This window comes from Bos indicus, chromosome 5 (genome assembly GCF_029378745.1).
Source record: "Bos indicus isolate NIAB-ARS_2022 breed Sahiwal x Tharparkar chromosome 5, NIAB-ARS_B.indTharparkar_mat_pri_1.0, whole genome shotgun sequence".
NCBI lineage: Eukaryota > Metazoa > Chordata > Mammalia > Artiodactyla > Bovidae > Bos > Bos indicus.
Window position 1 is genome coordinate 113,871,473 of NC_091764.1, and position 26,045 is coordinate 113,897,517.

General features: G+C 49.5%; 1 long non-coding RNA gene across 1 annotated transcript; it reads right to left on the reverse strand.

Moving 5' to 3' along the window:
- Positions 1-18,881: 18,881 nt before the first annotated feature.
- LOC139183014 (uncharacterized) lies at positions 18,882-20,049 on the reverse strand. Its single transcript, XR_011566492.1, has 2 exons — positions 19,879-20,049; positions 18,882-19,075 (listed from the first exon to the last, which is right to left on the reverse strand). It is a non-coding gene; the product is annotated as an uncharacterized lncRNA (long non-coding RNA).
- Between the last annotated feature and the right edge of the window lie 5,996 nt (positions 20,050-26,045).

The following is a 26,045-nucleotide window of genomic DNA, read 5'->3' on the forward strand; positions in this document are numbered from 1 at the left end:
AGTTTCCTCGAGACTCCGCCTCCTCTCCTTGAAGCAGCTGCTGGGCAGTGAACTTGCTGGACTTGGGGCCACAGGCTTCTCCTCTCCCCTGCCTTTGGGGGGAGCTGCGATCAGTGGGTGAAAGGAAGAGCAGACCATGTAAGGCCCCACTGGCATCTCCAGGGCAGCCTTTGGGCCAGGCCTCCACAGCTGAGTCTGCAGGCAAGGGCCCCGGGGCCCGCTCATTTCAGCTCCTGCTGTCGCCCAGTCGTCTGTCCACCCTTCTATCCATCCGTCATCTCTTCGCATTTTGCTGTGCACCTGTTCCTCCCTAGGCATTGGCCTCCACAGGAGGATGCAGAAGTGAAAGACCCCAGTTTCGAGGAGCCCACATCTCAGGTGGGAGAGCAGCCGTCTGCACAATTACACAATCGCATGGCAGTTCAGAGCTGTTACTCAACCAACGCCAGACACATCATATGAGACAGTTTTAATCTACACATGTATTTAATGCTCACTGCAGTTCCATGAGGTGGGTTTTATAATCAGGTTTCCCAGGTGGTGCTAGTGGTAGAGAACCCACCTGCCAACACAGGGGACTGGAGATGCAGGCTTAATCCCTGAGTTGGGAAGATCCCCTGGAGGAGGGACTGGCAATCCACTCCGTTATTCTTGCCTGGAGAATCCCATGGACAGAGGAGCCTGGCTGGCTACAGTCTGTGGGATTGCAAAAAGTCAGACACGACTGAGCAACTAACACTCACACAGGTTTTATAGTCACTCCCATTTTACAGATAAGGACAATGAGGCACAAGAAAGTTAAAATTTGCCCAAGGTCACACAGCTAAGAAATGCATCTAGGGGAAGTGACTCAGGATGACTCCAGCCTCTGCTCCAGCCTGCCTCAAAAGCAGAGTGTGTACAGAGCAAAGAGGGAGGAAGGGGAAGAAGTGAATTACTCGGGGTGGAGGGAGGAAGGGGTGACCAGGAGGACTTCATGGAGGAGGTGGCAGCTGTGAAGGAGGACATGGGGAAGCACACCAGTCCCTGAAGTCCTAAAGTGCCTTGTCCACACAAAGACTAAAGCTTTCCCAATGAGATCACTGTCGTTGGCCTCCATACACTTATTAAGTACCTACTGTGTGCCAGGCAGTGGGGGTACACATAAGTCATAGTTTTGCCCTCAAGGTGTTCCCCATTTAGGGAGGAACACAGAACACCCAGAAAGGATTTCCAGCTGCCCCAAGTGAGCGAGCAAGGTGAGGCTCCAGAGCTGCGTTTGGCCCTGATGCTCAGGATCTGCTCTGTCTCCTCTCCAGGCTGCACTGTGGGCCTCGGGGGGACGGGAAGCGGAAGGGGACCACTCTCCTCTCCTACCTGGAGGAAGTCATTTCCTTCCTCCCTGTAGACCTCAGCACCAGGAGGAGCCTGCCAGGGCCCCCTGAGAAGCGGCCTGATAGTCGGGATGGAGAATGTCACCTTCCTCTGGGCTTCATGACCCCACTGCCCAGGGCACCAGGGGCAGATGGATCGGCTCCTTGTTTCCTTCCATCCTCTGCCTCAGGTACCCTGCACACTGGAGAGAGAGAGAGAGTGGTGTGCGGAGTGGCCTCCCTCCCCTCCTAGCAACACTGGGGTTTGCCCTGGGGGCCCCTTTCTGCACCACGTAGCAGCCGGCAGATGGGTGGCACTGACTCCTTTCTCTGAGAGTGGCCCTGACCACCCAGCCCAGGGGAGAGAGCAGGCTGCAACTCAGTTGAACGAGACCCATCCAATCGTGAACTGTGCCGGTCCACTGTGGACCAGCCTCCTTTTTTGGGGGGATGAGCTCGCTGTTACTGGAGGTGTGCAAACCATCCGCCCAGTTCAGTTCAGTTCCGCCGCTCAGTCGTGTCCGACTCTTTGCGACCCCATGAATCACAGCACGCCAGGCCTCCCTGTCCATCACCAACTCAGACTCACGTCCATCAAGTCAGTGATGCCATCCAGCCATCTCATCCTCTGGTGTCCCCTTCTCCTCCTGCCCCCAATCCCTCCCAGCATCAGAGTCTTTTTCAGTGAGTCACCTCTTTGCATGAGGTGGCCAAAGTACTGGAGTTTCAGCTTTAGCATCATTCCTTCCAAAGAAATCCCAGGGCTGATCTCCTTCAGAATGGACTGGTTGGATCTCCTTGCAGTCCAAGGGACTCTCAAGAGTCTTCTCCAACACCACAGTTCAAAAGCATCAATTCTTCGGCGCTCAGCTTTCTTCACAGTCCAACTCTCACATCCATACATGACCACTGGAAAAACCATAGCCTTGACTAGACAGACCTTTGTTGGCAAAGTAATGTCTCTGCTTTTCAATATGCTGTCTAGGTTGGTCATAACTTTCCTTCCAAGGAGTAAGCGTCTTTTAATTTCATGGCTGCAGTCACCATCTGCACTGATTTTGGAGCCCAAAAAAATAAAGTCTGATACTGTTTCCACTGTTTCCCCATCTATTTCCCATGAAGTGATGGCACCAGATTCCATGATCTTCGTTTTCTGAATGTTGAGCTTTAAGCCAACTTTTTCACTCTTCACTTTCACTTTCATCAAGAGGCTCTTTAGTTCTTCTTCACTTTCTGCCATAAGGGTGGTGTCATCTGCATATCTGAGGTTATTGATATTTCTTCCGGCAATCTTGATTCCAGCTTATGCTTCTTCCAGCCCAGCGTTTCTCATGGTGTACTCTGCATATAAGTTAAATAAGCAGGGTGACAATATACAGCCTTGACGAACTCCTTTTCCTATTTGGAACCAGTGTGTTATTCCATGTCCAGTTTGAACTGTTGCTTCCTGACCTGCATATAGGCTCCGCTGAAATATACCTGCCTGGCCTGGAAGGCCGACCTGGCCCATCTCCAGAGTATCTTCTCAGCTCAAGCTGCCCTAAATTTGGCCTGTTTATGAAGTATTTGCTTCATGCAGCCACAATTCTAAAGGCTCTTTATGTATTGAATACTTCAGTCCCCACAGAAACCTCATGTGTGTAGGTGTTATTATTGCCCTTACTTTACAGACAAGGAAACTGCAGTTCAGAGACTGCAAGTCACTTCCCTAAGGCCACACAGCTAGGAAGTAGTAGAACAAGGACTCCTTGTTCCCTGGCTTTGCTTTTAATCACTATGAAAAGGGAAGTGAAGGTATTAGCCCCTCAGTCATGTCCTACTCTTTTCGACCCTATGGACTGTAGCCTACCAGGCTCCTCTATCTATGGAGTTCTCCAGGCAAGAATACTGGAATGGGTAGCCATTCCCTTCTCCAGGGGAATCTTGCTCACCCAGGGATCTAACCTGGGTCTCTTGCATTGCAGGCAGATTCTTTGTCATCTGAGCTACAAGGGAAGCTTTTTAACCACTATGCTGTCCTGCAGTTCACTTGATTCTATGGGGGGAGGCTAGCATTACAAACTTCATTTAGTGATGCAGCAAAATAGAATAAGTGGCCTGCCTGGGGTCACAGAAGAGACAGAGTCCAGGGTTTTCCTGTTGGATATATACCCAGAGTTAGATAAGACTTTTCCCCTGGTGGCTCAGATGGTAAAGCGTCTGTCTACAATGTGAGAGACCTGGGTTCGATCCCTGGGTTGGGAAGATTCCCTGGAGAGGGAAATGGCAACCCACTCCAGTACTCTTGCCTTGAAAATCCCATGGACAGAGGAGCTTGGTGCCGGCTACTATCCATGGGGTCGCAAAGAGTGGACACGACTGAGTGACTTCACTTTCACTTCCTTGCTAACACCGTTGGGAGAGGCAGCAAGGAGCCAGTGCCCCCTCCCGTGCCCCTGCCAGACTAAAAGTAATCCTGAGGATCTGAAGAACAAAGGTAGCATCGTTTTTCAACCTTTATTGCATGTTCACCATGTGCCATGGCCTTGTTAGGTTTAGACTCTTGGTACAACTGTGTCCCTGGGAGAGACAAACACCCACCCGGAGGCTGATCACTGGAGGTCCTCGGATGGAGGGAGGTGGGGTGTGCAGAGCTTGAAGGTCTTATCCTAAGGCTTCCACCCGCTTCCCCTCCAGCTTGGAGGGCGGCCCCTGGGTTGTCCTGTGCCCATGGCGCCACCTGGTGGCACACGTGGCTCTCTCCCACCTGGGATGCCTGCGTCTCCAAGTCGCTTCTTCCCTCTCCAGGGGTCTTGGGCTGCCCAGAGGCTGCCGGTCAGCATGGGGCAGACCAGAGCTTGAGAGGCCACATGATAAAGTGGTGGGGGGAGGGGGGAGGACAGGGCAGGCAGGACCAGGAATGTGCTGGGGGCCCGGGGGAACAGAAGGCAGGGCGTGAGGCCGTTGGACCCCAACCTGCCTGCCTCTCTGATGCTTTTCCGCAGCACCCACGAGAACCTCCTTCAGAGCCCACCCTGCTCCGTCCTGACAGCTGGTTTGGCTGAGAACACCTTAGAAACTCCTCTTGGGGCAGCTTCACAGGAGCCAGCTCTCGGGCTCCAGGCAAACCAGTCTGTGGCTTTGCAGTGACAACCAGGGACTTTCCAGGCAGGACTCCCCATAGAGAGCTCAGCCAGTTAGGGAGCAATTAGCCTCCCCTGAGGCTGAGTCATGCACTGTCACCCCTCACCGCTCAGGGTTCTTTAGGACTGAGGACCTCAGTCCCCTGGGGCCAGGGCGTGCAGTGAGGGTGGTGGGGGGGGAGGGAGCGGTGAGGGGGTGGCAGCCACTAATTGCAAAGATTTCTGGCTCCACCCTGGGGATCCAGCTCCATGAGGCTTTGGGAGACCAGAAGACCTGTGTAGTAACAGATGCTGGTTCTCACACTTGAGAGATTGCCCATAGTTCTTCCCAAGGCAGATTCCCAAGGGTCTGTGGGCAGTGATGGGCGGCTCTCGAGGGAGCCAGCTCTGAAAGGAGGCTCTGGCCAGGAGGAGCCCTTCTAAGAGACTGGGTCTTCCCTCCTCCCTTCCCTCTCCCTCCTCCTCCCTCTTAGAAGGCGAGCAACACTCCCCCCCCCCGCCCCCCCCCGCTTCATTTGCATCCCAGGCCAGTGGGCGAAGTTGCCTCACCTACAATATGCAGGTGAAATACCCACCTTGCACGGATCTGATGAAGAATAGTCATAGTAACAAAGGTGAGAGCGCTTTGCAAAGAATGAGGTGTTGGTTGAAAGCAGCTGCTTTGCCTTAAACCTTTGAGCCTCTTTCAAGGAGGTCTCCTTACTGGGGCTGGGCCAGGGGCTCGGGTGGGTGGTTCGGGGAGGTTCTGCAGAGAACAACAAGGGTCTGCGCCAGGAGAGAGGCATGTGCAGCCCCCAAGGGTGTGCAGTTGTGGATGGGGAAGTCTGCGTGGGGGATGGGTATGAGGGGGCAGCAGGGTGACATACAGGAACGGGAGGAGGGCCTTCCAGGTGCCCATGGCCCCTGGTAGGTTCCAGAAGCAGGGTTCTGGGGGCTGGGCAGCGGCGGGGGATTCTCCCGGGGTCTCTCTCACCGCTGACCTCTCCGGAAAGCTCTGCTTTCCATTCTCCTATCTGTCCGTCGAATTGCATCTTGGCCTGCTCCCTCAAACCCTCATGCCTGGGACCTGGGTCGAGGCCAGAAGGCCTTCAATCCACAGATGGTAAAAATCCCAGGCTGGCGCCTCTAATTCCTGTGGAAATCCTTCGGATGACCCACAAGGGACTTTGGTTCACTCATTCATTCACTCAGTGAATGTCTCCAGAGCCTTGCTCTGGGTCAGGACCTGTCCTGGGCACCTTCCAACTAGGACAGAGCTTCACGCACATATATCTAAGTCACAACCCGGTGGGAACCCCATGTGAAAGGGACGCAAGCCCAGATCAGGCTGAGCCCGCCATGGAAACCACGGCCACAGCGTTCTGAGTCTTGGTAAGGAACTCCCAGGAGTAGAAGAGAGAGGGCGGGCAGGACGGGCTGAGATGTCAGCTCCAGGCTATGGAGCTGAGACAGGAGGAGGGGCCCATGGGAGCCGGACTGAGACAGCCCTCCTCTTCCCCCATCTTCTGATGAAGCCGCCTTCTCTCCAGGGTCAACAGTCAGATGAATAAAACCGTTTATGTTTCTATTAAAAAATTACTGGTGTTGCAACCAGTATCGATTTCTACTGTGTTCATTTCACAGGTACAGATTTTCAGCCGCACTCCGAGTTAAGCAGCTTGCTGGCTGTTCCTGGAAGCCTGGCATCATTTGTGATACGGTTTCTGAGTGGAAATACTTTCTCCGGAAGACAGCTCATTTGGAAGTAAAGAGACTTCCTGCGTTCCCTGGAGTGAAAATCCCGTTCTGTACAAAATGCCTGCCACGCTGTGGCTTTTAGGACCAGAAATCTGCAAAGGATGTGCTGATTGACAAGAACCACAGCCTGCCCTGAGTCCAGATAGGAGAAGGAAGGGAGAAAGTCAGCTGAGTCCAGACCTTCAGATGCTGTGGTCTTTCTACCAGGTCCCACAGAAGAGCAGCAGCCTGAGGGCCTGAGGATTTCACGCTGCCAGAAACCTCCTCCCGGGGAAACCCCCCACCACCCCCGCGGAGCCTGGAGGAAAGTGTTTTCAGGCTCCTTGCATCTGGCTTGGGTGAAAGTATTCCTAAGCAGCAGCCCAGCCTGGCGGAGTGCCCAGGCCTGAGTCACAGCATCTCCGCGCCCTGCTGGTCATTCCTTTTCCTTTCTCCGCTCCCTAAATCTATCTGCTGATCTTTGTTGTCACCACCTTCTGGAAGATGAGCCGTGCACAGGCCGTGGACATCCCTGAGCCGCCCATGGGACCAGGGCTGGGCTCCAGGCTGGATGCAGCTGACCTCAGGGCAGGCAGGAAACCCAGGGCCTGGAGCAGGCAAGGGGCCCCTCTGACACCACTCTGTGCCCACCCCCTGCCCCAGCGTCGACCTGCCTGCCTGTGTCTGGCCAGTGTCTGGGGTTGGGGGGAGGGTGCGGGAAGGGTGGCCCCAGGAGAGAATGGAACTCGTCTTTGCCAGATGCTGGGCCTGCATCCATCTTCTTAGCCACCATCCCAGGCAGGTATCCCCATCTTGCAGGTGAGGAAGCAGGTTCAGAGAGAAGTCACTTTTCTAAGGCCACACAGCTGGCAAGGGCAGAGCTGGGGTTTGAATCTGGTTCTGCCCACTCGCACGGGCTGCCTCTTAACAGCCTCTGGGGTGTCTGCGCTCCCTGGCTAGGTGGTGAGCTCTCTGTGGCCGCGACTCCTCCCAGGTCCTCACCTGCCCCGCCTGCAGCAGCCGTCCCTTCCAGGGGCAGAACACCTCTGTCTCTGCAGGTGCTCAGAACAAGCACAGGTATCTCTTGAATGAATGGATGGGAAACTGGGAGAGGAGGCCTGTATGAGGCCCTTTTATGAATGCAGAGGTAAAAGGGGCCCCCAAGGAGTTCTGATTACATTTTTGTTGTTGTTTAGTCGCTCAGTTGTGTCCGACTCTTTGCAACACCATGGAATGTAGCCCGCCAGGCTCCTCCGGCCAATGGATTCCCCAGGCAAGGATACTGGAGTGGGCTGCCATTTCCTCCTCCAGGAGATCTTCCCGATCCAGGGATTGAACCTGTGTCACCTGCATTGGCAAGCAAGTTCCTTACCACTGAGCCACCAGGGAAGCCTTAATCAAATTAACAGTAGATACATATGACTTTGGTTACAAACTTTTAGCAAGTGGATGTCAGAATCGGAAAACGTGGAATTTGGCCCTTCATAGGAAAGAAGTGGCTAACATGTAGAATTATAAAGTATTAGGAAGTTGGCCTCAGAACCCAGTTCCTCCTTCAACTCAGTTCCTCAGATGTTTAAACTGCGCTCCCCGGGGACGAGGCCTTGGGCTTGGTGCTGAGGTCATGGGAAAATAAGACCCCTCCCAGATGACTCCCTTCCCCTTGAGGGGATCCCTGATGCCTGCATCACAGGCTCCCTGGGACATGCTGCCGAAGCAGAGGGGGAGGGGAGGGAACTAACAGATGGTCCTGGGGTCCAGGCAGCTGAAGCAACAGCTGTGCTTGGGGTCAGAGCAGGGGTAGGGGCAGGAGGCCTTGGCTGTTTGGGGAACTTGATGGGGGAGGAGGAAGTGAGGGGGATGGGCTCAGAGGCTTTCTAGGGTCTGCCAGTGACCTGGGGCTCCCGCCACCTCTCCCTAGAGCCCTTGTGGCTTTGCCTGTCCTCTTCCTGCCTCCCCCGCCCCCCTGCCACCCCCCACCCCCCTACCTCGCCCACTTGTGTTCCACCCATAACAGGAGGCTCTCAGCCCCCGCCCTGGGTGAACAGTCCTTTCTTAGGAGTTTCCACCTCCAGGAACTTCTTCCATTTCCTTCCCACAGGTGAGGATGGGGGTGTGGTCCCCAGCCTCCCGCCAGGCCAAGACATCCCTGGTCCAGCTCATTCCCCCGCCCAGCTTCCAGCTCCTCCACTTGCACCTCCCTGGTGTCCAGCTGGGGTCTGTGCAGGGCTGAGGCTAGTGGGAGCATGGCCCTGCCCGCATCCTGGACAGGTGCTGCCCAAGAGCCTCTCAGCTCCTTTTGGGTCCTTCGTTGCCCCACTCAGCTGGTCCACCCTCTGCTGTGCCCCTCTATGTCCTTGGAAGCCACCCTCACGTGGATCCTCTTTTGAGGTGACTCGTGATGGTGACTATCGTCTGCCTCAATTCAGTTCAGTCACTCGGTCGTGTCCAACTCTGTGACCCCATGGACTGCAGCACGCCAGGCCTCCCTGTCCATCACCAACATCCAGAGGTTGCTCAGACTCATGTCCATTGTGTCGGTGATGCCATCCAACCATCTCATCCTCTGTCATCCCCTTCTCCTCCTGCCCTCAATCTTTCCCAGCTTCAGGGTCTTTTCAAATGAGTCAGTTCTTCGCATCAGGTGGCCAAAGTATCGGAACTTCAGCTTCAGCATCAGTCCTTCCAGTGACTATTCAGGACTGATTTCCTTTAGGATGGACTGGTTGGATCTCGTCTGCCTCCCACGTGGCAAAAGCCTGGCTTTCCCTGAAGAGGCCCATCCGAGGAGCTTGTAGGGGAGGCACTGGTTCAGAAGCCCCCCTTCTCTGTCCCCTCTGACATTCTGATTCCCAATCCCTCGCCTAATTAGCTCAGGTTGCCCACAGGTCATTTTGATTTTGAAAAAGGTTTTCTCAGGCTCTGCGATCCACTCTCTGTGGGGAAGCTCAGAGTGTAGGCAAAGATAACTTGCCATTTAGCGTGGACCATGGGGGGAGCGGCAACCATCTTTGTGGGACATCAACCAGGAAAAGAGGGAGGGATGGGGCAAGAACTGGCTTCCATGAGGATTCTGGAGGCCCTCGGGTGCTTCACACAGGTGATCTTATAGCCCCCCAGGAGCGACACGCTGCCCCTAATGATATAGAAAGAGCCGAGCTGGGAAGCCCAGGTAGCCAGGATCCAGAACGAGGCAGCGGTAGGACCAAGCCCAACCCTTTTCTGTAAATTGCCTGCTTTCAGAGGAAGCTGGGGGCTGAGGTTTACAGTTTTGACCAGATTTTCTTTGGAAAAAAAATCTCCACAATTGCAAAACCAATATGAGGTGTGACAGTGAATAGTAACTTCCCCTTCCAGTGAGAACAGAACTCACAAGTTACAAATCCTAAAAGGCTGACAAAGCCATAAACATCCAGCAACTCAGGAACATAACCGGAAATTCTGTATTAACCGCCCGACCACCTCTATACACTACTCCCTGTGATTTTGTACGCTGATCACCTCTTTGTCTGACAAGGATTTTGGAATGCCACACGCTATACAGAGAATGCATGGCATCCGGTGCCATCAGTTCATGGCAAATGGATGGGGAAACAATGGAAACAGTGACAGACTTTATTTTCTTGGGCTCCAAAATCACTGCAGATGGTAACTGCACCCATGAAATTAAAAATAATACTTACTCCTTGGAAGAAAAGCTATGGCCAACCTAGATGGCATATTAAAAACCAGAGACATTACTTTGCCAACAAAGGTTCATCTAGTCAAAGCTATAATTTTTCCAGTAGTCATGTATGGATGTGAGAGTTGGACTATAAAGAAAGCTGAGCGCAGAAGAATTGATGCTTTTGAACTGTGGTGTTGGAGAAGACTCTTGAGAGTCCCTTGGACTGCAAGGAGATCCAACCAGTCCGTCCTAAAGGAAATCAGTCCTGACTATTCATTGGAAGGACTGATGCTGAAGCTGAAGCTCCGATACTTTGGCCACCTGATGCAAAGAACTGACTCATTGGAAAAGACTCTGATGCTGGGAAACATTGAAGGCCGGAGGAGAAGGGGACGACAGAGGATGAGATGGTTGGATGGCATCACTGACTCAATGGACATGAGTTTGAGTAAACTCTGGGAGCTGGTGATGGACAGGGAGGCCTGGCGTGCTGCAGTCCATGGGGTCACAGAGAGTTGGGCATGACTGAGTGACTGAACTGAACTGATACAGAGAATGTAAATTTGGATCAATTCCTTTGCAGATGAGCAGGAGGAATTCAGGGCCTGTGGTTTCCTTCCACAGAGACCAACCTGCTTCTTGGATGGAAAACCCTCAATACCCAGTGTAGCCTCGATGGCCTCTCTGCAGGGACATATTTTGAGTTTTGTGTTATGTTTATGTATTTTGATTTGTTGTTTTGGCTGCACAGCATGTGGGATCTCAGTTCCCTGACCAGGGATCGAACCCGTGCCGCCTGCTGTGGAGGCGCAAAGTCTTAGCCACTGGACCACCAGGGAAGTCCCTGTCTTGTGTTTACCGATATCAAGAAGGTGAGAAAGTGAAAGTGTGAGTCGCTCAGTCGTGTCTGACTCTTCACAACCCCATGGAAGGTAGCCTGCCAGGCTCCTCTGTCCATGGGATTCTCCAGGTAAGAATACTGGAGTGGGTAGCCATTCCCTTCTCCAGGGAATCTTCCTGACCCAAGGATCAAACCTGGGTCTCCTGCATTGCAGGCAGATTCTTTACCATCTGAGCCACCAGGGAAGCCCATCAATGTCAACATTTCATGGCAAAGCATTAAGAAATTCAAATATTATTTCAGCGTTTTCACTGGATGTCCTGTTTTTCCTTCATCGGTGGGAGAATTCCTGGAAGTCATCCAGACCCTCAGCAGCCCAGGAACCGGCCTCCATGTGGAGGTAGCTGGGAGCCACATAAGCTATGGCCACTCCACCACCACCCTCCTGGGAGAGAGGCGGGGAGGCCGTCAGAGTGGCAAGAGGCTCAACTAACTGAGGTTAAAATGCCTGCAGAAACCTATGATCACATAAACACAATACCGTGACAGACTGTAGTCCAGCGGCTGAAACAAAGAATGTATTTTTACTGAAGGGCACTGACTGAGCAGGTACATCCCGGCAGGCGAAGCCAAGGCACTCCTTGGCTGTTCCAGAGGAAGCGACCCAGAGAGGATGCAGCAGCCAAACTCCTGCTGAGGTCTGCAAGGCCCGGCTCTGCCACATCCTACCTGCAGGAACCTGGGCCAGTCACCAGGGTCCTGAGCCTCCGCCTTCTCCTCCTCAAGGCCGATGAGAAGAGCAGCCACAAGGAGAGTGAGTGCTGTGACGTGAGAGGCTGTGGATTAACGTGGGGCTGCTGTCTTCTGTCCAGGGACCCTGCCATTTAGGGGTCTGCAGGGGGCCCCGGCTTCCCTGGTGGCTCAGACAGTAGTAAAAAAAAAATCCACCTGCAATGCAGGAGACCCAGGTTTGATCCCTGGGTCGGGAAGATCCTCTGGAGAAGGGAATGGGTACCCATTCCAGTATTCTTGCCTGGGGAACTCCATGGACAGAAGAGCCTGGCAGGCTACAGTCCATAGGGTCAGAAAGAGTCAGACACAACTGAGCGACGAAGGCTTTCACTTTCAGGCTTGATGGATGACGGAAGGCTCCTCCTCCAACTGTCAAGAACTCCAGCCCACACTTTGCCTGCAACTCGATCGTGCAGGCCCCGGCTCCCCTTCATCCTGGCATCAAACGTCTGTTTGATCAGTTTTTCATCCATTTTCTGAAAGCGCGGTGATTTGGGGCTGTCTTGAATCTTGCAGGACTATTCGTGTTGCACCCTGGCAAGATACTGACGAAGCCCCCGAAGCTGAGGTTGGATGGCTGGCCTGCTCCCTGGGGCCCCTTCATGCCCTGAAGGCCCTCTACCACAGCCCCCACAACCCCTGGCTCTCTGCCCTTTAACAGAGCCCCCATGAGGGACAGACAGTGAGCCGAATGCTTGCGGGAGAGGGTCAGAGAGGCGGTGAGCTGTCCTCCCTGGGTAGGGATGCTCTATCCACCCCTGCCCCAGGTTGGACAGGAGGGACAGGGTGGGAGCAGAGGGGGTGACGTAGTACAGACTAAGGTGGCATCTCTGTGCTGGCCCCTCTGCTCAGCCTTCCTGATGGTAAGGAAAAAGACTGATTCAGTGCTGGCTAAGTGTTCTGCATCTCACATCTTTAGTAATAAGCTTTCTGATTTGACAGCGAATCCCAGTTTTACGAAAGCATTTTCTCAACCATTTTTTTTCCCTTGTGCACAGAACCCTGTGAGGTAGCAGCTCCCCAAGTTTTCAGAGAAGGGAGCCGGGGATTGGAGAAGCTGTGCCACGTTCATGAGTTACTGTCAAGAATGCTCACAGGTCAGAAAGGCCAGAGGCACCCAGCTGGGAACCTGCGCAGGTGTCAGGGCAGGGAGCCAGGGAGATGGGAATGGGCCTTGGACCAGGGCTCAGGATGGAAGCCGTGCCATCCCAAGGGTGAGGAGGCCGGAAAGAGCAGGGCAGAAACAAGGACCTGTGAGAGTGAAATCAGAACTCAGAAAGTGTAACAATCAAAGATCTATAAAGAGGGCTTCCCTGGTGGTCCAGTGGTGAAGAATCTACCCTGCAATGCAGGGGATGGCAGTTCGATTCCTGGTCGGGGGCGATCCCACCTGCCTCGAAGCAACTAAGCCCATGTACCACAACTACCGAGCCCACAAGCCGCAACTAGAGAAAGCCCGTGTGCAGCAACAAAGACCCACCACTGACACAAAAATAAATAAATCTTTAAAAAAAAATCTATAAAGAGAAAGGTCATCACCCCCACTCTCCCACCCCCAGTCCCTCTCCCCCAAAGGTGTCTACACCTTTATTCCACCTGCACCCTTCCTCACTCTTCTGACCTGCGAACGTATAAAGCAACAGAGCCACATGCCGCCAGGAAGCTGGACTTGCTGGTTTTTACTGCAGTGAGGCCACCCTCACCCTTTCTGCTTGAATGCATCTTGGTTCGGGCTGGCGGGCAGGCCAGGGAGGGGCAGGTCCAGCCAGCACCTGGCTAGTCACCTGTCAGAAGGGAGGACCAGGCAAGGCTGCAGCAGAGCAAGGGTCTGCTCTGCCCAGGGTGGGGGGTTGGGTGAGGGGGTTGGGGTCGGGTACTGGCTCTGGGGAAGGAAGCAGAGGGCAGGGAGCTGAAAGAAGTCAGCTGGGGGTGGGGACAGCCCTGCCTAGCTAGAAGACCTGGTGGGGGACAGAAGTCCCCACAGGGAAATCAAGGCTGTTCCTGGTGGGAGAGGGGCGGAGGATGCTAGACCGGCAAAAACTGGCAAGAACCACGACCAACAAAAAAGGCTATGTTTTTGTCAAGCTCTTTTCTAATCCATACTCCCCTCCCTCCCACCGCAGACACCACTGTGGGAATTGCTGGGAGAATGAAAGAAGGAAAAGCAATGGAGTTTATTCGGAATGGGGACTTTGTGATTTTTCTGTTGCTAAGTAGCAACTCTAGGGATACCTCCCCCAACCCCGCCTGCCAGGCAGAGGAGCTGGGGAGATGGAGGGACATCCCAGCCCGAGATCTGAGGGTGATGGTCAAGGACCTCAAAGGCTACAGGGCCATCAGCGAGCACCAGGCTCCAGCTTGCTTCTGCCCTCCCTGAGAAAGTCTTACTGAATGCAGTGGGTTGAACTGTGTCCCCCAAAATATACGTTCAAGGACTAACCCCCTGTGAATGAAACTTTGTTTGGAGATAGGGTCTTTGCAGATATAATTAGTTCCTTTCATCTTGAGACGAAATCATCTTGGATTTAAGGTTGGCCCTAAATCCACTGGCTGGTGTCCTTGTAAGAAGGGGACGGGACACACAGAGATGCAGGAAGGAAGGCTGCCTGGAGGTGGAGGCAGAGCCTGGGGTGATGTAATTAAAAGCCGTGGGATGCTGGGGGCCCCCAGACGTTGGGAGAGGAAAGGAAGGATTCTGCGCCAGAACCTCCAGCAGGATCTTGACTCCCCTGGCTACTCACCACATCTCAGCAAGGTGCCTGTTGATTACCAGCTCCTCTCCCTCTCTGATAAAAAGCTCAAATGTGATGGGATTGGATTTCTGTTTTGTTGTTCTATCTCTCCATCTTGTCCAACTCTTTGCGACCCCATGGACTGCAGCACACCAGGCTCCTCTGTCCTCCACTATCTCCTGAATTTGCTCAAACTCATGTCCATTGAGTCAGTGATGCCATCCAACCATCTCGCCTATGTCGTCCCCTTCTCCTCCTGCCTTAAATCTTTCCCAGAGTCAGGGTCTTTTCTAACGAGTCAGCTCTTCACATCAGGTGGCCAAAGTATTGGATCATCCCTAAATGTGGGCATATCACAACTTTCCCCTTCTTTTTTTTTCCTTCCTTCTACATTTTTTCCTTTTAGTTAAATTTATTTTAAATTGGAGGATAACTGCTTTACAATGTGTGTTGTGTTTTCTGCTATACATCAACATGGATCAGCCATGGGTGTACATATGTTCTCTCCCTCTTGAACCTCCCTGTCACCTCCCACCCCGTTCCACCCACTAGGTTTTCACGGAGCACAGGGTTTGCCCTCCCTACATCATGCAGCAAATCCCACTGGCTATCTCTTTTACTTATGCTAATGTGTATGCTTAGTACTACTCTTTCATTTGCCACCATCTCCTTCCCCCGCTGTGTCCGAAAGTCTGTTCTCTGTGTCTGCATCTCCACTGCTGCCCTGAAAACACGTTCATCAGTACCATCTGCCTAGATTCCTTCCCTTCTTTTATTTGGAAACAATGAGTTTTGGGTTTTTTTTTTAACTTTTAAAAAGATTTATTTTTAAACTTATTTTAAAATGTATGTACAGTTAAATCCACTCTTTTGGCTATATAAGTCTCTGGGTTTTGACAAGTGTATAGAGTTGTGTAACCACTTCCACAGTCATTATAAGGAACATTCCATATAACAAAAAAAAAGGTTCCCGGATGGTGCAGTGGTAAAGAACCCACCTGCCAGCGCAGGAGACTCAGGAGACATGGGTTCAATCTCTGGGTTGGGAAGACCCCCTGAAGAAGGAAATGGCAACCCACTTCAGTATTCTTGCCTGGAGAATCCCATGGACAGAGGAGCCTGGAGGGCTACAGTCCAGGGGGTCTCAAGGAGTCCCCAGACGCTTTAAGTAAAAACTGATAGATCTACAAAGAGAAATATACAAGTTGACAATTATAGTTGCAGCTTTCAACATTCTTCTTTTAATAACTGGTAGAACAAGGGGCACCCCACGCCAGTCCTCTTGCCTGGAAAATCCCATGGGCGGAGGAGCCTGGTGGGCTGCAGTCCATGTGGTTGCCAAGAGTCGGACACGACTGAGCGACTTCACTTTCACTTTTCACTTTCATGCATTGGAGAAGGAAATGGCAACCCACTCCAGTGTTCTTGCCTGGAGAATCCCAGGGATGGGGGAGCCTGGTGGGCTGCCATCTATGGGGTCGCACAGAGTCGGACACGACTGAAGTGACTTAGCAGAACAAGTGGACAAAAATCAGTAAGTACTTAGAAGATTGGAACAACATTATCAACCATCCTGACCTACCTGACATTTATAAAATACTTTGCCCAATGATAGCAAAATACGCATCCTTCTCAAGTTCACACAGAACATTTACCAAGATAGACAATATTCTGGGCCATTAAACAAGTCTCAGTGCATTTAAAGGGATTCAGGTCACACAAAGTACGCTCTCTTATCACAAAGAAATTAAATTAGAAATTGATAATAGGAAGATCTCTGAAAATGCCCATGTGTTTGGAAACTAACACACTTCTAAATAACACATAGGTCAAAAAAGAAGTCAAAACAGAAATTTGAAAGTATTCTGAACTGACTGAAAAAATAAAACACAACATGTCAAGTTTTGTGGGATTATTAGCTTTAGGTGTCTTGTGGATGCTCTTTATCAAGTTGAAAAAATCCTCCTCTAGTCCCATTCTACTGAGAGTTTGGGGTTATTTTAAAATCATGAGTGGATGTTCAGTTCAGTTCAGTTCAGTCACTCAGTCGTGTCCGACTCTTTGCAACCCCATGAACCGCAGCACACCAGGCCTCCCTGTCCATCACCAACTCCCAGAGTTCACTCAGACTCACGTCCATCGAGTCAGTGATGCCATCCAGCCATCTCATCCTCTGGCGTCCCCTTCTCCTCCTGCCCCCAATCCCTCCCAGCATCAGAGTCTTTTCCAATGAGTCACCTCTTCGCATGAGGTGGCCAAAGTACTGGAGTTTCAGCTTCAGCATCATTCCTTCCAAAGAAATCCCAGGGCTGATCTCCTTCAGAATGGACTGGTTGGATCTCCTTGCAGTCCAAGGGACTCTCAAGAGTCTTCTCCAACACCACAGTTCAAAAGCATCAATTCTTTGGCGCTCAGCCTTCTTCACAGTCCAACTCTCACACCCATACATGACCACAGGAAAAATCATAGCCTTGACTAGACAGACCTTTGTTGGCAAAGTATGTCTCTGCTTTTCAATATGCTATCTAGGTTGGTCATAACTTTTCTTCCAAGGAGTAAGGGTCTTTTAATTTCATGGCTGCAGTCACCATCTGCAGTGATTTTGGAACCCAAAAAATAAAGTGGATGTTGGATTATGTCAAATGCTTTTTCTTCATTATTTGGTTATGTTCGTAAAATTTTTCTTCACAGGTCTGTTGATATGGAGGGTTACATTAATTGATTTTTTAGTATTGAGGCGGCCTTGCACACATAGAATGCGTTCCACTTGATTGTGGTATATAATTCTTTTTAATATTTGTTATAAATTTGATTGGTTAACGTTTTGATGAGGATTTCTCTGTGTTTGTGAAATATATTGGTCTGTAGTTTTCTTCATGCTGTCTTGGTTTTTATATTAGGACAGTGCATGCATGCATGCCAAGTCACTTCAGTCATGTCCAACTCTCTGTGGCCCCATGGACCATAGCCCTCCAGGCTCCTCTGTCCATGGGATTCTCCAGGTGAGAATAGTGGAGTGGGTTGCCATGCCCTCCTCCAGGGGATCTTCCCGACCCAGGGATCAAACCTGCATCTCTCATGTCTCCAGCATTGGCAGGCAGGTTCTTTACCACTGGCACCACCTGGGAAGCTCGTATTAGGGCAATACTGACCTCATAAAATTATCTGAGAAGTATTCTCTTCTCTACTATTTTCAGGAAGCAATTGCATCATAATATTGGTGTTAATTTTCCATTAACTGCTTGGTAGAATTTTTTGTTGAACCCACCTGGACCTAAAGGTATTTTTAGTGAGAGATTTAAAATTATGAAGTGAATTTCTTTAATGGTTCTAGGACTTTTCAGATTATGTATTTCACCTCGGTTGAGTTTTGGTAGTCTGGTTTTCAAGAAGTTGGTCCGTTTCATTTAAATGATTGATTCATGAGCGTAAAGTTGTTCATCGTATCCCTCTGTCGTCCTTTTAATGGCTGTCGGGTCGGTGGTGATGTCCTTGTGTCATCCCTGATAATGGTGATTTGTGTATTCTCCCTTGTCACATCCTCAGTTTTTCCAGAGGCTAATTTTTTTCCCCCCAAAGAACCAGTTTGAGTTTCATTGATTTTCTGTATTGTTTTCCTCTTTTCAATTCCACTGATTTCTACTCTTTATCATTTCCTTCATGCTGCTTGCTTTGGGTTTCTTTTGTTCATCTTTTTTCTAGTTTCTTGAGGTAGGCATTTAGGTCATTGATTTGAGACATTCCTTTTTTTCGAATGTAAGCACTTCATGCTATATATTTCCCTCTCCACTTTACCTGCATCCCACAAACTTTCAATACATGTTCATTTTCAGTTTTATGTAGAGGGTTATTTTTAAAAATATTTATTATTTGTTTACTTGGCTGTGCTAGGTCTTAATTGAGGCATGTGGGAGTTAGTTCCTCCACCAGGGATCAAACCTGGGCCCTCTGCATTGGGAGAGCAGAGTCTTAGCCACTGGGCCAGGGAGGTCCCCTAGAGGGTTATTTTTTTTACGTGGCATTAAGATGTTTGGAGGAGACAAAGACAGCTGTCTACCAAAAGGCATGCTCCTCCCCTCGACAGCACAGACGTGTTGCCAGGAAGTGGCTGCCCAACCAGAGACTGTGTTCCCAAGTTGTCCTTGTCTCTAGGGAGACAGTATGAACAGTTCTGCCCAATGGAGTGTGAGAAGTACTGTGTGTCACTGCCGAGCCAATGCAGTTGAGAAGTAAACACTCTTCACCCTCTCCCTTTCCAAAACAGAGGCAGGTAATGATGAGGAAGCCTTAGAAGGTAGTGGAGCCAAAGATAGAAAGGGCATGGTCCCTGAGTCACTGTGTGGAGGAAAGCCTCCCGCCAATCATGAACACTCACACTGGTTTGTTACATGGATGAGACATGTGTCTTTTTGTGTTAAATTTACCATTAATAGTTTGGGCTTTCCAGGTGGCTCAGTGGTAAAGAATCCATCTACTAATGCAGGAGACACAGGAGATGTGCATTCAATCCCCGGGTCAGGAAGATCCCCTGGAGAAGGAAATGGCAACCCAGTCCAGTACTCTTGCCTGGAAAATCCCAGGGACAGAGGAGCCTGGCGGGCTGCAGTCCGTGGGGTCACAAAGCACTGGACACGACTGAGCACACACACAACTCATTAATAGTTTGGGACTTATTTGTTAACAACAGCTAACATTTCCCTGCTGTTAACCTCAACGTTCAGCAGTGGAACTTGAAAGACGCCTTCTAACAACCCATTGAGGACATGGCATCCATAAATGTACCTGAAGTTATTGATTTCATCCAGGATCAATTCTTGGGTATGGAAGGTCTTCAGTTTATTGCCTTGTTGTATCTGTTATACAGAGAACACACACCAAAAAAAGTGGAATATTTTGGACATGAGACCTGAAATCCCAGCTCAAAAACATTTGGGAGCAATTCAGAGAACCACATAGCCCCAGAGCCATCATCTCTGACAGTACCGGCCCAGACCTCTGCTTTCCCCCGACTAATGTCTGCTGAAGACAAGTGTCTGGAGAAATGAGACCCCTGCACCGTCTCACCAGCCAGCTCCTGCCTCCCCATGAGAGTCACACAGATGCCTGAGGAAGAGCCGGTGCTCTTAGACACAGACCCTGGTCTCCCGTCTCTGTGTTTCATTTTTGTGTATCAGAGAGGACATGGTTCCGAAAAAAACATGGCCCCAAATTGCCTGTCGACATGTTTCCAATGAAAATAAACAACTGCTCTAATCTCAGATCTGTTTGGTGTCTCACTGGCCTCCTCTTTTTTTCTTTTAAGCAAAACATACTTATACTTAAAATAGAGACACTTCCCTGGCGGTCAAATGGTTAGGACTCCCTGTGCTTCCTCTGCAAAGAGCATGGGTTCTAATCCCAGGGAACTAAGATCCTGCATGCTGCACGAGGTGGCCAGAAAACAGGAAAAAAAAAAATTAAAAGTTAGAAAAATAAAATAGAAAGTGAGTGGCTACATTTTTTAAAGCTAAATGTCTTCCCCACCAGGCCAAATGAGGGTGCCTCCCCCCCTTCTTTCTTCCTCTGCACTTCCTCTCATATTAAAGCTAGTGCATTTGAGCTCTATTAACTCCTATCCTGGTTTATAAGCTCTGATTTAGAGAACCAAATTACCTACCCGTAGCACTCAAGAAGGCACCTGTCTGTCAGATAGCTGGCATTTGATTCTTCCGGCCGCCCCCGCCCCATTTATTCATTCCTGGCAGGGAGAGAGCCGGAGCAGAGGAGCAATTTCATCAGCCCCTGAAATTCACAGGGCTGAGAGCCTCTTCTCCCCAGACCATGCTGCTGCCATAAATAGACATCACGTGGCTTCCTTTTATGATAAGGTCAGAGGAAACGAGTGTACAGGGAGAAGCCGTTGGGAGAGTCGAAGCTCTGAGTTCCAGGGATAAAACCTGAACAGGGCTCGTCTTCTTGCCTGGGGGCCAGATCAGTGAGGCTGGGAGCCGTGGGTCACCTCCCCAGACAGCGACACCTCTGGCCGCCTGAGCTCCCCTGACTCCCAGCAGCCATCTCTGCGCTCAGCATCCTTACCCCTCAGTGAGCAGGGCACACACTCCCCGCCCCACCTGCCCCTCCAGGCTCTGCAGGTTTCCCCCCGGCTCATTTTCTGATAGAGCTGTCAGTTTTTATTGCTGATGGGAGAAATCATTTTCTCTCTTAGCGGAATGTTAATTGGCCTTTCCCAGTTCTTTCCTACAGTGAGTACATTCAGTCCCCTAGTTTTTTTTCCAGTCCCTCAAAGGAAAAGTACCTTACAGAGAAGCATTCCAGAAGGACAAGGAAGGAGGTTCTCGCATGACGGCTAATTGATCACTGCTAAATCAGAGGTTAAGAAAAAAAGCTAAAGAGGAGGGCCAGGAGCTGGGGTGGCCAGGCATTTCAGCAGTTGCAAGGGAGTTTTACTACCTGCATGCTCACAGCTCCAGTGCCTTCCACTCTAGAGGGCTCAGTACTCACTAAGGAGACCTGGGAAGCCAGCTGGGGCGGCTTGAAACATCAATCGAGCATCTTCAAGGTGCCAGGTGCCCAGATAGGCCCCAGAGACGACTAAGATGCCGTCGCAGGAGACAAACCGATAAAACTGGGGACATCAGTTTCCACGTGACCAGAGCCATGGCCAGGGTACTTCGGGATGCACAGAGCCTCAACTTCTGGAGAAAACCACGCTGCAGCTCAGCCATACAGGTCAACTAGGGGTCAGGGGCAGGGGCACCCCAGCTGGAGGAGGCAGTCTGTGCAGCTTCTCCCGGCCTGGAACAGGATGGTGCGTGGGAGGAGGGTAATGTCATGTGGAGGTTAGGCTTACAGCAGGGCTTGGGTGCCCAAGTAGGTTTCCCCCCATATAATTTCAAGCCCTTAAAAAACTAGTTTTATGGGGTACTTCCCCGGTGGTCCAGTGGCTGAGCCTCCATGCTTCCAATGCAGTAGACCTGGGTTCAATCCCTGGTCAGGAAACTGGATCCTGCGGGTCACAACTAAGACCCAGCTCAGTCAAATAAAGAAAATTGTTTGAAAATCTCTTACTGAGACTTAATTTATACTCCATAGATTCACTGCTTAAAGCGCACAATTCAATGGTTTTCGTTTTTTTGTATATTTAAAGAGTAATGTTTGTGTATATTTACAGTCATACACCCATTGCCATAATCTAATTTTAGAACATTTTCTTCACCACCAAAAGAAACCTTCTAAGTGGGGGTTTTGATAGGGGCCTGGACAAATTAGCCTCACATCTATTTGGCAGCAGGGCAGAAAGGGGTTTGGAGGGGCAAGCCCGGCCCCTCCCTCCTCAAGCCCAGAAGGTAAGCAAGGGGCATCGTAGGGGCTGAGCACAAGGCTCAAGATTTGCGGCAACAGCAGGTGAAATATATTCCACCTCTTGGATTCTTCTTCCTTGACAGGAAAAGAACTAGGTTTGTGAACACTCGGGCCATTTTTTACTGGCTGGCTATTTAGTGGCACTGATACAAATCAGTGGTTTTGATGACTGTGGCCCATTTACAAAGAAAAATGGACAGAGCCATACGTATCACAGCAAAACCCAGCATTCTGCGGTGTCTGCAAAATGCGAGTAGCTCAGCACTGCTCGTGTGTTTCATGCACCGAAAACCACAGCTGGTCCGTAAGCCAGAAAAGGCGGGGGCTCCGTCCTGGAAGTCTCTGGAGGGTGACCGAAGCGTGGCCACGTGAGCCAGGGTCGTGAGCAGGCCTTCCTCTGTATAGCGCAGATGGACCGTTCACACCCAGAGTCCTTAGCCAGGCAAGGACCAGAGAGAATGGATGCGCCTCGGCAGTGACTTTGGGGGCAGGATGGTCAGATCTGAGCATGATGCTATGGTAATTATTTTAGGTTTATTTGTTTTTAATTGCAAGTAAGAAACAAAAGCAAAAAAAAATTAAATCAGCTTTCACAATAAAGGAAACTCAGTTCTAACAAAATCTTGACGGGAGAAATGTGAAAGAACTCTTCGTACAAAAACATAGAAATGCATTATAAAGTATGCATGCTTAGTCGCTTCAGTCGTGTCCGACTCTTTAAGACCCTATGGACCATGGCCTGCCAGGCTCCTCTGTCCATGGGATTCTCCAGGCAAGAATACTGGAGTGGGTTGCCATTTCCTTCTCCAGTGATAAAGTACAACCACATAAATAAACCTTGTGAGGCTGAGTTGTGCGTGCATGCTCAGTTATAACCGACTGCTTGTGATTTCATGGACTATAGCCCACCAGGCTCCTCTGTCCATGGGATTCTCCAGGCAAGAACACCAGAGTGGGATGCCATTTCCTTCTCCAGGGGGATCTTCCGGACCCAGGGATCGAACCCACGTCTCCTGAGCCTCCTGCATTGGTAAGTGGATTCTTTATCACTGAGCCATCTGGGGCGCCCATAGGCTGAGTTAGCAAGCAAGCAAGGGATATCCCCAGGGACAGAAGGAAGATGGAAAAACCAGAGTGGTGATCATGTGATTTGACCCCACAGCTGCCTCAGGGAGGGACGCAATCAGAGCCAGTAACCCAGGGACCCTGGCTTTGGCCTTCAGATTGATATGAGATTTGGAGATGGGAGGTAAGATCTTCCGTTAACAGGATGTGGAGGGTTGGAACTCTGACTCCTTGCAAAGCCAGGCTCCACTGAAGGCTGATCTCTTAGTGAAGGGGCGATGAACTAAGAAAACCTGATCTCCTTGTTAACAAGGAGATAAGAAGCTTGCTATTACTGCACAGGCAAGACCAGTGGGGGGGCTTCAAACATGATCCTCTGAAAAATCGAAACCTCACAGATGTGCTGTGAGTGGATTTGACATCCAGATTTGTATCGTCTGCATGGTCTCAGATTCTCATGCCAGAAGAAAAAATTGGTCCCAGGCTGCTGATAACCCTGGACCATCTGGCAAAGCAGATGCAGAATGACTTTAGGGACTTCCCTGGCTATCCAGTGGTTAAGACCCTTAGCTTCCAACGCAGGGGTCGTGGACTCAGTCCCTGGTTGAGGAACTGAGATCCCATGTGCCGAGTGGTGAGATTAAAAAAAAAATATTGACTGTAGAGGAGCGCTCTTACAACTCAGACAGCAGGAAGTTCTCACGGGAAAAACAAGCTCCTCCGAAGATGAGCTCACAATAGTGAGTCCCGGGACACGCGTACCCCATTTTATTGCACTTTGCTTTATTGTGCTTCACAGACACTGTGTTTTCTACAGGTTGAAGGTTTGTGGCAACCCTGTATCGAGCGAATCTTTCAGCACCATTTCTCCAACAGCATTTGCTCACTTCATGTCTCAGTGTCACATGTTGGTAATTCTCACGTTTCAAACCCTTTCATTACGTTCATACTTGTTAGGACGATCTGATGTTACTACTATGACTTGCTGAAGGCTCGGATGATGGTTAGCATTTTTTAGCAAAGAAGTATTTTTAAATTAAGGTATGTGCCTTGCTTATATAGACATATTGCTGTTGCACACTTCATAGACTATGCTACTGTTGTGCTTGAATGCTCAGTCCTGTTTGACTCTGTGGACCCCATGGACTGCAGCCCAGCAGGCTCCTCTGCCTCTGGGATTTTCCAGGCCAGAATACTGGAGTGGGTTGCCATTTCCTTCTCCTGGGGATTTTCCTGGCCCAGGGATTGATTGAACCCACATCTCCTGTGTCTCCTGCATTAGTAGGTGGATTCTTTACCACTGAGACTATAGTATAAACATAACTTTTATATGCGCTGGGAAACCAAAGAATGCACGTGACTCATTTATTTTGGTATTTGCTTTATTGTGGCAGTCTGGAAGCAAACCCACAACATCTCCAAGGCATACCTGTATTTATGAAGAAAGAGTCATGCTGAATACAGCAGATGCCACAATTAGGAGGATAGGGCCGTAAGACTCTGAGACAGCAGGGCAGCAGGGCCAAGAGAGACTATGTGATAAGAATGCTTATAATGATTCAAAGCCAAAATGAAAGATTCACACTCTCAAGAAAATAACAATACTTTATGAAAACAAGAATAGGCAGATTTGAACAACATTTATAGGTGAAATGATATGCTAACTGAAATGGGCCTCAGAATAATTTCAGAGTAGGGACTTCCCTCGTGGTCCTGTGGCTAAGACTCCATGCTCCCAACGCAGGGGGACCAGGTTTGATCACTAGGGAACTAGATCCCACATGCCGCAAGCAAGACCCAGAGCAGACAAATAAATAATTATAAATATTTTTAAAAATCTCAGAGTAGACAGCTGTGGGAAGGCGTGTGTATAAAACAAGACTAGTTACAGGTTGATACTTGTGGAAGGTGAATAAAAATAAGTACATAGGGATTTCTTATTCTATTGTCTCTAATTTTATGTTTGAAATGTCCATAATAAAAATTAAAAACAAATGACATTAAAAGCTCCAAACAGAACTTCTAGAAATGAATAATGTAAATAATGAAATTTAAAGCTCAAAACCAGTTTAATGGCAGATTGGACAGAGATGAAGAGAGAATGGATGAACTGGAAGATATTCTTAAAATATCCAGAATGCAAAGTAGAGGGGAAAATGTAGAAAACCCTTCAAGAGAGATTAAGAGACACAGAGGACAGACAACCACTTTAGAGTGCAATTTGGCGTTATCTGGTGATGCCATGACCTAACAGCTTTACTTCTAGTTTTGCTTCTCATACATGAAAATATGAGCACTAGAACTACATGTAAGAATTTCATAGCAGTATTGTGTATGATAGAGAAAAGGCAGAAATAAGCTAAATATCCCTTAGTGGCAGAGAAGATAAATAGGTGACATCTTAGTCATATAAAGCAGTAGAAATAAGTGAACCGCAATTTTGTGTGTCTCCATTAATACACAGAGTGCAATATACATACACCACATCTTCTTTATCCATTCACCTGTCGATGAACATTTAGGTTGCTTCTGTCTTGGCTATTATAAATAGTGCTGCTATGAACGTTGGGGCGTGTGTGTATCTTTTCAAATTATAGATTTTCCAGATGTGTGCCCAGGAGTGGGATTGCTGAATTATATGGCAACTCTATTTTGAGATAAAACTGTTTTTTAATTCATATATTTTAAACTTTAAATTCATGGATCACCCAATATAAGGGTCAAAGAAGGTATCCTAAGGGAAATCAGAAAATACTGAGAACTGAAAGATAATTAGATCAGTTTGTACTAAAGTAGAAGAATCCCACAGCAGGATTACATAGAGGGAGAGTCAGAGCTGCCAACGTACACATTAGAAAAAAAGAGACTTTTTTAAACTCCAATTGAGTGAGTTCAGTGTCCAACTCCAGAAGGAAGAAAGAGAATAGAATAAAGCAAAAAAAAAAAAAAATAGAAGGAAGGAAATTAGGAAATAACAAAGATAAGAACAGAAATTAAGGGAAAAATAAGATCAATAAAACCACAGCTGGATCTTTGAGAAGACTGATAAAACAAGCAGATCTCTGGCACGAGTGGCTGGGAATATAAAGGAGAAGGGATGGGCATGTTAGGAATGAACAAGAAGAGGACATAGCTAGAATAGAGATTCACCCATAATGAGGGCTCACATCTACAAGTCAGTCTCTATACCTTAATCTATAAAGGAATATTTATTTACAGTTCAGATTGACCTACAAATCCTCTCTACAGAACCTTCTGCCTGGGTATAGTAACAGCGACGTACTGGCATTTACACAGAATCTGCTAGGAGCCCCTGCGACTTCCATGGGCTCTCTCACCTCCATCCATTTGGTTACGCTGTTTCCTCAGCTCAAAATACCCTTTCTCTCTTACACA